Here is a 14,453-nt window from a genome sequence, read left to right as displayed (position 1 = left end):
TCTAGCCAATCTCCAATGGGTGGAAGTGGTATAAGCCACCCCTGTGTCTCCTTCATGAAACTGTCTGTACTTAGGCTCTTCCAGCTGATTGAGATGAAGACAGTCTCTGGAGCATAGAGACACATGTATGCTTGCAGAGCCTTGTCTTCCTGCACCCTGAATGACACTGAAGACTTCTCACCATTCCACATTATAGGTTTATTATTATCTCAATTTTACAAGAGAGAAAATGGAGTCACAGAGAAGTTAATCTTAGATAATAAGAGGCAGTTAGGGATCTGAACTGGAGCCACATCTACTTTAGGTATCATGTTATTCCTCAAAATCAATCATAAGCTTTAAAAGAGCTTCTAAATCATAAGCCTCTAATCTCTTTTGGGTGATCACTCTCACAAACTGATGTAAATATTCCACTTGCCGGGTACCTTCTTGTACTTAGTCCATACCCCTACTGGATCCATCACCCCTGCAAGTGCATGTCATAACAACATATTCAATGCATCTCTCTCAGCTCAGCCATAACTTTCTGTCTTATTCTAGCTATTATGTCCGCTTCTCAAACAACAAACTGCCTATTAATAGATCTTTGACAGTGAGATAAAATAGATTTCAAACACAATTAAATAAATATTACAGAAATTTGGCAAGAAAACCACTACAAATTTTGCTATAGAATATTTACATTAATGTAAATATTACATTATGTCCATATATATTACAAAAATATTACATCATGTCCATAAATGAGGATATAACTGTAAAATTCATTTGGAAGTTATATACTGTAATGTTCAAATATTTCTATAATGCACAGCAGTACCAAGATAACCAGTATGATTTACAAATCAGAATGTTCTCTTTAACATTCTGACAGACCAATTGGCTGAGAGCTAATTTATTTATCCAATAAAACTGACCAAGACAGGAAAGCCTGTGAACTGAGGGCATGTAACTGAGTCTTGCAAGTGCCCACTCAAGTTCTCAGAACTTTAAAATGGCCTCTTACAAAAGAGATGTTTTTTCCAATGGTTTCGATCAAAGACAGTTCATGTAGAGGAGAAATAAACATGTTATACCTGAAACTTCTTCCATGCAGACCATAGAAATGAACACATGCATGGAGTAATCCATGAAGAGTGTTGTACATTTCACATATCAAGTGGAATTTAAAATCTGAGATTGCAACTGACTCCAGAAAATAAGTGGGAAAGAAAATTTACCACTTATTCTGACTCCTGCCTCTGCCTTGCTGAACAAAACTAATATATGAAGTCGTTGCAGTAATTTCATAAACATATTTTCTCCAAGGACATCAGAGGTAATATCTGGCCATTTGAGTAAGAATTCATGCCAGCTTCAGCCTTTAGTTTCCATATTCCCCAAGACATTTGCTACTCTAGGGCCCCAACATCAATGACAAAGGAACATTTTGGAGTCAAGAGCCATCACTGAATAAAAATGTGGCCTCAATGGTTACAAATAACTGTTGCCATCTAAATCTTGTAAGAGGAATTAAGTGTTCTTAGATCTTATAAATTGTGTTTTTGAACAAAATATCAACTACTGTAAATATTAATATTGATCATATCATTGTTCAAACTCTTTAGGTAAAACATGAAAAGGACCCAGTATGGAGCTTTGGCACAAATGACCAAAGGTTAAAAAGCTATAGCATTAGAATGTACTCTGTCTTTGACTGTAAATTATATGTAATAATACAGATGGAGGAAAAGCCAAGAGATCGGCTTTTCATTTCAAAGTTCATTTTATTTACCACTGAGAAGGATTTTTTTACATTATTTCAGTTAATTTCATATTATTGGAGTTCATAAGTAAGAAGGAGATACTAGAATGACGGAGCTGATCACCCTTGGAGAATGCTAGTTTCATGCCAATTTTTACTCATGCCCTAAAATGTTAGAAAAAATAAGAAAAATGCAGTGGGCTTTCATAAAATTAAATTTATTCAATTTAAAATACTTCATAATTCTAAGATTATGTCATCTCAATTTTTTTGGAATTACAAAATGATATACCCATAAGTATATGGAATACAGTGGTTCATGTACCCAGATCTATCCATGATTCTTATTGCAAATCAAACTGGATGAAAACCAAAACAAATTTATCCATAAGGTCAGTAATGAATTTAACCATTGAATTTGATTTAGTTCTCATCCAACTCGATTTGCAACCAGAATCATGGAAAGAATTGTGTTCATGAATAGAGGTGTCACTGTGGTTGCTAGCATTCTGTCCATACATATTTGGAAAAATAAAAAAAAAATTATCAATTTGATTCTCTACCCAAAATTATGTTTTTGAGATCCTGCTGGTCCATGAAATCTAACATCTAGGAGACATAAAACTAGCTCAACAACTTTCCAATAACTAGTAGTTTAAATATGACAATAGAATATGAATGCAAGGTTTTTTTAACTCCAACATGAATGATTTACTCATGGATACTAGGTGCTGAAGGCTAGAAGTGTTTTCCTAGCATATTCTGTGTATTCAAAAGAGATCTAAGACTACCCAGTGAAGAATGAAAAAACTAGTCCCTTCAGGCAAAGTATGTAGTCTACTTGAAAAACAATAAGCACTTACACAAAGTAGAAAGGAAACACACACACACACTCAAGTATTGCCAAGAGTGAGATTATGTACACAGATTAAACCAACTGATCTGTTGAAACTCAAAAGTTAATGTGAGGCTGAGTGGAGAGAAATTATTTTTGAGCTGATTGTTAAAGGGACTGCTTTATGTTAGCTAAAAAGCTACCAGGTGCTTTCTAAGTAGATTGAAAAGCCTTAAAAAAGTCATGAAGTGCCAGACATGGTGGCATATGCCTGTAATCCCAGCACTTGAGAGGTGGAGTCAGGAGAATCACTACGAGTTTGAGGCCACCCTGGGCTACATAGCAAGTTAAGGACAGCCTGAATTGCCCAGTGAGACCCTGTCTCAAAAAAAAAAAAAAAAAAAACTCATGAAGAGTGGTGGTGTAGATGAGGAGGAAACAAAATGGCAGGCTCAGCTACCGTGGACAGGTACTGAGATGCAGGAGGAAGTAGACACCCAGAACCTCTTAGAAGAAGGTTTTGAAAATGGGCTCTGGAATTTAGATGTACCTTCCTGGCAGATCAATGGCTATCACGTTCAACCCAAGTGTCAGTTCCTACCATGAATGATGGGGCAAGGAAATAGCTACAATGATGAAAATGTTTTGCTACAAGTCCCAAACTAAAAGTAAACTCCCATCAAAAGTTTCTTGTCCTGCAGATCAACTTAAAAGTTTTAAAGGCATCAAGCCCAGTTTTGTGTTTATCAGGGTCATTCATGTAAGACATAATCTCAACATAGCTCAAGTTATGCAGTCTCAGAGGGAGCTATATCACCCTCAAGAGAGTGGTCATCTTGGAGAGAGGCATCTGTGAAAAGTCATTACCATAGTTTGTGACCCTAAAATTCCAACCTACATGAGAAAATATTAATTCTTAGTATTTAATTTCTCTTATTAGGGAAAATTAATTTTAATTAAATTAACTAATTCATTACTTTAAATTTTATTTAATTTTTATCCTTAGAGAAGCAATAATTAAAAAGAGTTTGAGAAACATTGATCTGGATCTAGAAGTAACGCCAGACTTTGTTTTGCTAGTATCTCATTTACAGGTTTAATACTGAAGGTTTCCATTTTTTCTTTTTCTCATATTAATTTAGATAGGGAGGGGTGGAGGGGCTGAAGGGAGGGCAGGGTAATGGGGAAAAAATAAGAACCAAGATAGATTATGTAAAGGTGCAAATTTCCAATGATGAATGTCATTATATTGTATACCTTAAATGTACCAATAAAATTAATTTTTAAAAAATGAAGGTTGGCTTTAATATCTCTGGCTTCTAATTTTACCATTCTTTTTCCTCCCCACAATCTCCCCAATCTCAAGTTTTGGTACACAATCTTTTGTACTCAGGAAAAAAATTGTCATATGAATTATCTATAGGTAAACTTTAAGAAAAGTGCTATTTACAGGCATATTGACATTGTAAGGCTTTAATCACAAATGGAAGAGATTGTTAATCTTCATAATTATTACATCAATGAATAGATTGATTCCTTTTGGGTTCAAAACACTCTTTATAAGAAAGAGAACGAATTCTCCCAATTACACAAGGCAGTCACTGCCTTTTCTGAAAAAGAGAAGCTCCTTGACTTTACAATACCTATCAACCTATCATAAGTTGAAAATGCTTTTAATATGCTCAACTGACTATCATCATACCTTAGCAAGTCAGTAACTACAGAGTATCATATATTTCTCCTTGTAATGCATAGCTGTCTGGGAGTTGTACTCATTGGTCTAGCATTGTCAGAGAATATCAGAGAGTATCGGTGTGATAATTAATTGATTGTGTCAACTTGAGTAAAAAATACCCAACTAAATGGGATCAGAATAGTTCTGGGTGTGAAAGATCCACCCTAGGGAGGATGGTCACCAAAATCATATAAAAGGGAAAAAAGAAGCAAAGATTGCCTCTGTTTCTTTGGAGGAGCTCCAGTCTTCATCTTCACTGTGGATGTTGTCTCCTTGCTTCTATCACAGATCCTTCAGCCTTCTGATACTATAGTGAGCTCTAGGCCTTTGACTGGATCCTTTGAATCCCCAGTGCACAGACAGACCTTCTGCGCTCTTACACATCTGATTCTGTGGGTGGCCATTGTAAGCCAATCTTGTAAATTCTTACATATTTGTATATTTTGTATTAAATTTGTTTCTCTAATAAGCACTGACTGATACAATCATCTAGGCCCGGAAAAGATCAAAATTCAAAGAAAAGTTTTTACTAAATGTGTATTGCTTTTGCACCATTGTAAGTCAGAAAATCATAACTCAGGGACTATCTGTATTTAGATTTCATTGTCTGAATGTGCCAAGACCCAGGCTCCAAAGGGCATTATGACCATTAAGGAGTAGACATGTGATAAGCACTTACTCTATGCCAGGTACTGTTCATATCATTGTATGTGGCAAGCATATCAATCCCTAAAGCAACTCTATGAAGCAAGTATTATTATTATCACCTGAATTTCAGATATAAAGAAATTGAAGCAAAAAAAGTTAAGCTATATGCCATGTTACATGTCAAGCATGTGCCTGAGCCAAGGTTAAAACCCTACTGGCTTAACTCCAGACCTCTCTCTCTGAAGCACTCCACAACACCTCCTTAGAAACCGGCTCAGAGCAAGGACTCCATGGCCTGGAAGATTGGTATGCAAATCTTGTCTCTACCGCCTCCTACTTCTATAACTTAATTACTCAGCTGCTCTAAGCCTGTTTCTACACTTTGCTCATCTCGCAGGATTATAATAAGGCATAAATGAGATTGTTCCAGCTCAAACAAATCAGAATTTAAAAGTAAATCAAAATCAATATTGTCAAGGTGTCAGTTCTTAACAAATTTATCTGTAGATTCAACTCAACCTAATTAAAATCTCAAGTTATTTGTAGTTAGGGATAAAATGATTGTAAAGCTCTTATGGAGAGACAAAAGATTGAGAGCAGTCAGCACAATTTTGAAAAACAGCCACATCATGCTAGAAGGCAGACACTTCCTAACTTCAGGTCTTATCTTTAAAGCTGTAGTAATCAAGACAGTTTCATAATACCAAAAGGATACACACACAGATCCATGGAACAGAATAGAGAGTTTAGAAATAGACTAACATAAATATACTTAACTGACATTTGACAAAGTAGCAAAGGCAATACAAAGGACAAAAGATAATTACATATGGAATGCTATTCCTTCTGTTCAATGTTGCTGTGAATCTAACATGGCTCTAAAATAACAGTCTACTTGAAATGGGGGAAGAAATCAGGATGGGCTTGGAGATGAGACTAGGAGGATGGAGGAAGAAAAGTCATCTTTGTTTATCATCTTCTGAGCCTGGGGTGTCCAGGATAGCACTTAAGGAGCTGACAATGGAGAGATAAAAACAGAATCTTCAGACCCCTTGGATAGCAAGAGAATTCAGTTGGGGAACACTCCCACCCAGGCCATGGAGGCCACTCAGTCAAGGTTACAAAACTGAATGTGTTCAGGATAACCAGATGCACTAGTAAACCTGAAGAAAGTATTGCTGAGACTTCTCCTTCCAGGTGCTGGGTCCCCTCCCAGAACAAGCCCTTCTCCAGAAACAGAGTTTCTGCTTCTCCCCACTACCTATGGCTTCCTGAATATACAAGATGAAGATGTAAAGGCTGTACTAGTTACACTCTTATTGAATTCCTTTAACAATATCAGAAACAATATACATCACTTCGACACAGACAAATAGCTACAAACCACTGAGGAGGCTTCAGGAGTGAATTCTCTAAAAGAACCAGGAAGTCCTGCTTCCTGGAATCAAACACAGGCCAAAAAGCATACTCACCTGGTAGCCTCAGGCATATCACATGACTTGGAGATCCTGCCAAAAACCAAGAACAAAAAGAATTAAAGGAGGCTGATGGCAGGGAGGCCAGTATTTACCCACAGGACCATAATAAAAGCACTTATTAACCTGACCCACCCTGTGCACCTCAGAAACAAAAGGTTGTCATCCAAATTCAAACAAATTTCTTTCCCTGTTTTGACTGCATTTCATAACTCTTGTTGCACTTCTTAATGTGGAGCCGCTCCATCTATGAAGTCATTTGTTTTCCTGTGAACACAGGCTCTGGCCAGGAAAGCCATGTGAGGAAAGAACAGCATTAAGCCTATTATTGCTCTCTTAGGTCAGTCAGAGCATTTGAGTCCCATACGGTTGTCTTTTTAAAAAGAAACTCTGCATACAAAGATAACAAGTTCCAAATGTTGTCTTTTTTAAGGTAAGTTTCAAATCATGTGTTTTTAATCTTTAACAAAATAGCCTGAGTTATAATTATTTCAATTCCACACATTATCCAAAATCTAAGAGATAACACGCAGAAGTGATGAATGTGTTACTGATGATATATAAAGTCAATCTGTTAATTCAAGACACAAACAGAGTTACACAGAAAGAAAGCAGTGAACCACAGATCAAATTTTCACTAGGCCTTCTTATAAAACAGACCATTTTCAAGTCCCCTGAGTAAGAAGCAAAGGATTCCTGCTTTGTGGAAAGACTCTGGTGTTAGGCCTTTACACTTTAATATGAATTTGAAATATTTAAACCCTACACTCTATTTCCTTTTGAAAACTTACTTATAATTGGGGAATAAAAGATTTTTTTCTACTAATTCAGGGAATTTGAAACCTTATGAACAGATGAAGTGTATGTGGAAGAAGACTATGTTTAAGAAAAAGATTTACCAGGAGTGCTTTTAATCGTACACTGCTGATAATACTAGCTTTAGTGACACCTTAGCCTTATAAACACAGGAACTATTGAAGGATTTCTTTCTTCTATCAAACATCAGGCTACAAAAAGTGTTATTAGTTTTACTCTTGGGTAAGTGCACATTTTTCAACTCACATTTTAGAATAGAGAAACTAAAACAATGATTTGAAAAAACTAGATTTATCTAATTTCACACTATAGTTATGTCCTTTCACTAATTATTAGATGCACAGCTATAAACATACATAAGCTATCAGAAATAGTGAAGTGCTGTGAATGATGTAGAGTATCAAATGAATTCTGAATAACCCACAGAAATTCATATTTTAGAGAAGATCTCAAAGGAGAAACATTGTGTAGATGGGATTTTGACATCTTGCAGTTCTCTTTTCCAAGTACTTTACTGATGCCTGTGCTCGCACAAACCTCTGCCTCCAATCAGATGAGACCATGGTGGCCATGCTGAAATCACATCAGAGCCTTTTTCTGAAAAAGTATCCTTTTTCTCCAAAGAAAGGAAACAGAAAATAGGAAAACAAACTTTGTCAAGATCAATGAAAAATATTCTCCGAATGAAAGTGAAAAGATTATACATGATAGTTTAGTCTTTAACTTAACTCAAGCAACCCTGAAGTCTGTTCTGTAGGATGGATAACTTGGCATCTTCCCATTTGCAAGTGAGCTTCAACAGGCACCGTGGCATAGAGATGCCAAAATGTCTCTCTTTTTTTATTCTATAATGAAAGTCAACATCAGCATTAGAGAAAAGGAAGTCAATTGCTAATTGAAAAATCATCTTAAGAGCCAATCTTATTTCAATATTGTTACAAATGGTAGTGTATTTCAAATCAAGCTTAAAGCAGATCATCTCTCAGAGTTTTATGGAGGAAATGAGATCGGACGAGATTGGGCACGTTCAGGGTAGTATGGCCGTAGACGGAAATGAGATCAATAAATGAATTCTCCTTCATATGAAAGCAAATCCTCCATGAGAAGAAAAATATGACTTATTTTTCTCTGGATATAGTAACCTCAGCCTGATGAAAATCAAATTTCCAAGGTATTCTATCCATAATTAATGAGTTTATTCTCTTGGAGAGAAAGGGGAAAAAAATCTGTAACTACATACTCCAGGACAAAAGAGTTCCATTAAACAAAGTGATATATCTTCTCATCTTAATATAAGGTAATTAAAATAAATACTAGAGTCTTCCAATTACTGTGCAATAAACCAACTTCAGGAATTATTATAAAAGTGTTTATACTGAATGCATGCTGGTAGTACGTACTGAATTACTACAACAAACTGAATATAGTCCAAGAGAATATTACATTTAAAAAGGAGTATAAGATAAATTTCCTTCTAGTATCAGCAATATAATCACACACAAAATAATTCAAAGTTATGTAAACCCCACAGTAATTCTGACCTATTGGAGAGGAACATTTTCTGAATTCACAGTAATTTTTATGCTATACAATATGTATATATACAAAACAGTTTGAAGGTTAAGTGCCATGACAGCTACATTGGGTTAAATGTTGTTTAGCAGACATTTCACCCTCTCAGACTGATTTTAATATCTGTAAAGTGCCCAAAGTGTCTGCCTGTTAGCTTTAGTTTACCCAGAATTCTATTCTGTGCACATGGAAAGAATTCCTAGTGAAAAGCATAATTGCCTTAAATTAGTAAATATTTTCTTTTAATAATTTTGATAAGTTTTATCTTGCTAAGAATAGTTTCTACTAATAGCTAATAGTAAACATAAACTTAGGTATATTTGTCATCAACTTCAAACTACTGAAGCCCTATTCAATAAATTGCAATTTGCATGAAAATAATTTGTAACATAACTACCAAAATAGGAATAAGAATAATAGCTTCATTTTTCTCAGTGCTCATTATGTGCCAGCCACTGCAGCTATGTTATGATCTCATCTAATCATCAGAACAACATCTAAGGAAGCATTCTATCCACACCTGTTTTAACATCAGCAGGAACTAACAGTCTAGATGTTTAAACATTATGCAGTGCTACCTACCCTCCAGCCAAGAAATGCAACTAGTATGATTTTGATTTGTCAGTCTAGAGAACAACCTCAGCAGATTTAAATAAAAAGTGAATGCCTAAGAAAAGCATCATTTTAACACTTTTTGATAATACATACAAGTAGAATTTTTTCTTTCAACAATATACAGAATTACATTCTGCTCTATTTCATAATTCTCATGCCATGGTCAGCTTAGACACATGCCCCTGAAACAGCCTGACCAGAGGTCACCTTCTTCCTGACCATGTGTCATCAGTTGCCTCATCTCCCATCTTCAGAGAGCCCTCCTGCCTTGTCTCCCCAACATCTTTGTCTTCCTTCCTATTCCTTACCATTCTCTGGCTTGTGCAGTCACAGCCTTAAGGTTGGGTCATCTAATCAGTTCCCACCTTCTGCTCATTATTTTCTAATGATTGTTATTCTTCCCAAACTGAATTAGCCAAATCTTTTAAAGGTAATCATTGCTGGGGTTTTCCCCTTAACCTCCCTGTCCTGCACTCTGCTTCCTGCCCTTATGTTGATTCCTTCTCACGCACCTTTGTGGTTGCTTTTCCTCTTCCAAGATTTAGGTACAAGCGTTTCCCAGGGCTTCCCCCTGACCCTCCCTGGCCATCTCAACCACACATGCCAATGACTCCAAAGTCTCTATGTCAGTCCAGACTCTGTTGAGCTCCCAATTCACAGCCATCTACACATGTATGTCTCACAGGCTCCTCACACTTATGATTCCTACCCACCCTGATCCTATCTACTCCTTTTCCAATTTGACAACTTCTCAGGGGTCTGAATCACACAAATCACTTCTGTTCTCTAATCACTAATTACAGAAGTTTTTCCTTCCAAATAGTTCATGAATCCACCCTCTCTTCTCTTCTCTGCCACCTTCTATGGGTGCCAACAGTAACCCTCACTTTTACTGATTTCCCTGACTCTGGTCTTGACTCTAGGAACTCCATCCTCCACACTGACATGGAGTTATTCCTAACACATGACACCCACTTATGTGAATTCCTGCCCAAAAGCTTCTGATGGCTCTTACTTGACCTGTTTCGGTAACATCCACATCATTTCCCATGACTTACTTTATAGTTTCATGGAACCAAATTCCTACATGCTTTCCTTATTCTCAAGCCCTTTTGTTGCTTTTTTGTTTCATTTGTTTTGGGGTTTTTTGTTTTCCTCCCACATGGAATGCCCTCCCCACACTCTTTGCCCAGTGGTCCCAACGGAGGTTGGAAATAAAATCAGAGAAAAAAAACTTTCTACCAAAGGAGGTATGAAACAGAAACTGACTCACAAATTCATGGGTAGCCAGCTCATGTCAGCCTAAGCTAATCACCCCTGAAGAATTACAGTTTCAAGTGATCCTTTGCATAAACTATCTTGCTCTGAAAACTATCTTTTTATGTACCCATTTTATTGCTATATTTCTAAATTCCTGGGAGGCATGCCAGTTTTAGGCCATTTCATATTCCTGCTGTCTGTGAAGTGCAGTACTTTACACAGAGTAAATATTTAGTAACTGCCCAGCAGTGTAAGGAGACAAAATCTACCAATGAGAGAATTTTGAAACAACTGCTCTCATCTGTTCTTAAAGTCATTCTGTCTAATGACTACAATGTCTCCTAGACATCATTTTCCTGAGAAAACAAATGCGCATTTAGATTTGAATAGAAAGTGAGATTTAATGGATAAGATATCATACCCTGGCTTGACTCCTGCATACCTTAATTTATCTAATCTCTACCACAACCGCCCGAGTTAGAGTTATTGTTGCATATCACACTTGAGGATGTTGAAGCACAGCAGAGACCTGCAGAAGCTCATTATGAGAAAACCCAGGCTATGAAATTAGGCAACCTGCTCCAGAACCTCTGCTCTGCCCAGCACTCATGGGACCTGCTATTCAGGGACCAGGGTGATTGGTGCCATCTACTGAACACTCATAATTATTATTCATTTGTTTAAATTCTAAATTTCACTAGCTAGAAAGCACTCTGACCCCATCCTCAAAAAATAGCTTCATCTTGGGCTGGGGATTTAGCTCAGTGGTTTCACCACGTGCTGCGCAAGCGCAAGGACCAGAGTTCAATCCCCGGTACCAAAAAAAAAAAAAATAGCTTCATCTCAAAAGACCAACAAATATGACAAATATGTACAATTAAAATCATTATATTTAAATGCAATTTCTGCTGAAGGACTTAAGAATTTACCTATACTCTTCTCATTCAGATTGAATATAATCAATGACTATACTGTTATATCAAGATGTGATATAGAAATATTAAAAGAAAAAAACTGATTGAACCCTTCAGTAGACATAGGAAAAAGTTTTTGTTATGATTAGATTTAGAAAGAACATATTTAATGCCCCATTGTACTTATAAAAATGAATGGTTTCTTATACATGTGAGGATGTATTTGAAGAATTTACAATAGTTAGTCTTTTGCACATCCTTGTTCCCCAGGGTTCCTGCCACCAGCCTGGGCAGCTGGGATGCTCTAGCTTCATGTCCTCAGGGTCATAGTATAACTTTAGAAATGCAGAAACTTACTGCTCTGGTTGGTTTTGTTAAAAATGTCATACATACAGTGTATATATGTATTTTGTATATATAATATAATATATTTTATATATATATATATATATATATCAGACCAACATTCAGTGGTCCAAGCTGAGTTTTTGAGTTTCAAAATAGAGTTTTGAATCTTTGAAAGAGACAATGGCTTTGAGCTGCAAAACTCTGAATCTTTTCCATTGTTTGAATCTTTTGTTTTTTTGGTCCATTGTTTGAATCTTAACATAAAAAATAAGCACAGAAGCAAGTAACACTGGTGACACTTTCATAGGTTCAGGCTCAATCAAGACTCCAAGAGACAGTGAAATTTGAGAAGAATTAGAGGGGTGCCAAAGTAAGATGTTGGTTACAACTTCTTAGTACCCTTGAGCCAATAGCCCCAACATTCTTAGCTCCAATCAGTAGGGATACAGAATGCTTCCCAATAAGAATTGAGGTCTAAAACTTCCTGCATAGAAACCTGTATGGTAATATCATGGTCTGGGACAAAGGAAAAAGAAATAGAAGGCAAAATCTCAAATGCACTGGGTTTTAACTTAAAATGACTGTGTTTGCTTGGCATTTCCTAAGATTTCATTTTTTTTCACTGAGATCAATGCCAAATAGAGATAAAATTGAGTTATAGGAAAATAAAGAGTTCTTTTTTTAAACATTTGAATGTAAGTAAGATATTTACACTTATACATTGATAATTTTTTTTAATTTTACCATTGAGATATATAAAAATCACCAAATGTCTTGGTTACTTTTTCTCATCGTTGGACAAAATACCCAACACCCCAAGTTAAAGAAAGAAAGATTTATTTAGCTCCCAGTTTGTAGAGGTTTCAGTCCATAATTTGCTGGCTCCAAGGCATGACAGACAGGCATCCCAGAGGAGAAACAGTTCACGGCAGGCAAAAAGTAGCAAAGCAAGCGACAATAGCAGCTTCTTCCTGTCCCTTTTATATTCAATCTAGGCTACCGGACTTCTCCCCTTAGGGTGGGTAGCACTCACATCCAGAATTATGCCAAACCCATCAGTGGACTGATTTAGTAGTCACACACCCTTAATTCCAACATCACACATTCTAGGTCCAGCCACCTCTGAAAAAGCCCCACCTATGACCTCATGAGGCACAAGCTATCACAGCAGAAAATATTGAATCAAGTAGTATGTATAATGGATCAATGGAAGGGAGCAAGTAAATCTAAGAATCTCCATCTTGTGCTAATGCAAAACATTTGTATGGAAAAGGAGCTAATAGTTGATTTTATCTCCAATTCTTGAGCACTGTGGATATGGAAAGTTATAACATCTATCTTTATCTTTCACCAAAAAGTTAAAATAATCTTTGATGTACCTTTTAATCCTGGGCCTCCATACTACTATCCTCTATTCAGAAGAGGAATTGAGCATTTGGGTGGATTCTCTGGGGCCACTTAGTGGTGTTTGCTCTGACAGTTATCATGGGACAGAGGTGAGGTCTTCCTCAGTTCCAAACATAGTGGGATCTCTCCTGCCCCTTCTCAGCCAACGTCCTTCTTTCTACTTGTTAGACTATTTTAGATTCACACCTTCTTACAAAACCAACAATAAAAGGAAGTGGAGCACAGAGCTTAGTCATTTCTAGTCAATTCTCTATGATAAACCCATGCTTACTGTAAAACTTCACTTCACATGTGGAGCAGACAAGTCTTATTTTGGTCTCCACTAATTTATATATATTCTAGAGCCTCAGCTACTGAACAGTTTCTCTTTAGAAAGATTTGATCATGTGCAATTGTGTACCTACTGTGTGCACATTTAGATGTACTGTTTTTATCTATTTATTACTTGACCTCAGGTCCTCATAGTTTCACATTGTAACCCAGATGCGTCAAAGTATAGAGTTTGAAAGATTTGGGAATCAGAAAAGTTGAGTTAAAATCCCAGGCAGCCACTGACTTCTGGTATTACCTGTTGGAGAGGTGAAGTTTTGAGTGTCTGTTAAGGATTGTTTATAAGGATGAGATATAATGTTTGTGAATCTCCTAGAATGTTTTGCTATATAAATTGTATGATTATTCAGCCATTACAGCCCTTTGCTTTGAGCAAAGTACTTTTTATTTTCATTCGTATTTCTCAGTGTTTCCCAGCAAAACTGCTAATGACAGAGAAAAGTAAACATCATCCTCTAAGGAATAGGAGAAAGTTTCTAAAAGAGAATTTTTACACCTTATGATCAATTTCAGATACTTGTACGAATAATGATTACATCTATTTTTATATATGTGTGTTTTAATATGGAAGTGGTTTTGAATTAATCTATTAATACTAACATTCCAGAAACCTTTGTCATTTTATCTTCTACTTCCCAAGTACCCTCCAGGTAGAAAGGCAGAGGCTTGAGTTATGCTTGTATTCTTCACAACACTCTTACACGAGAGATGGTATTATGTTCCTTTTACAGCAGACTAAAATAAAGCCCTAAGA

At 36.4% G+C, this 14,453-nt stretch overlaps 1 long non-coding RNA gene across 6 annotated transcripts in view; it reads right to left on the bottom strand.

The window, feature by feature from the left end:
* The window catches only part of LOC101710023 (uncharacterized), a 478,704-nt gene that overhangs the window by 269,292 nt on the left and 194,959 nt on the right, over window positions 1-14,453 (bottom strand). For 3 of the 6 annotated variants that reach the window (XR_015441555.1, XR_015441554.1, XR_015441553.1), the window contains exons 5-6: window positions 7,983-8,098; window positions 6,435-6,470 (exon numbers count right to left, since the gene is read on the bottom strand). This is a non-coding gene — a long non-coding RNA (uncharacterized LOC101710023). Of the gene's footprint in view, window positions 1-6,434; window positions 8,099-14,453 lie in introns of all 6 variants that reach the window. The other 3 variants (XR_015441557.1, XR_015441556.1, XR_015441558.1) reach the window with 1 other exon arrangement.

The sequence above is a fragment of the Heterocephalus glaber genome, unplaced genomic scaffold, assembly GCF_053883595.1.
Source record: "Heterocephalus glaber isolate CG9 unplaced genomic scaffold, H.glaber_assembly_v1.0 deba00001523, whole genome shotgun sequence".
In the NCBI taxonomy this organism is placed as follows: domain Eukaryota; kingdom Metazoa; phylum Chordata; class Mammalia; order Rodentia; family Bathyergidae; genus Heterocephalus; species Heterocephalus glaber.
This window is presented reverse-complemented; position numbering and strand designations above follow the sequence as displayed.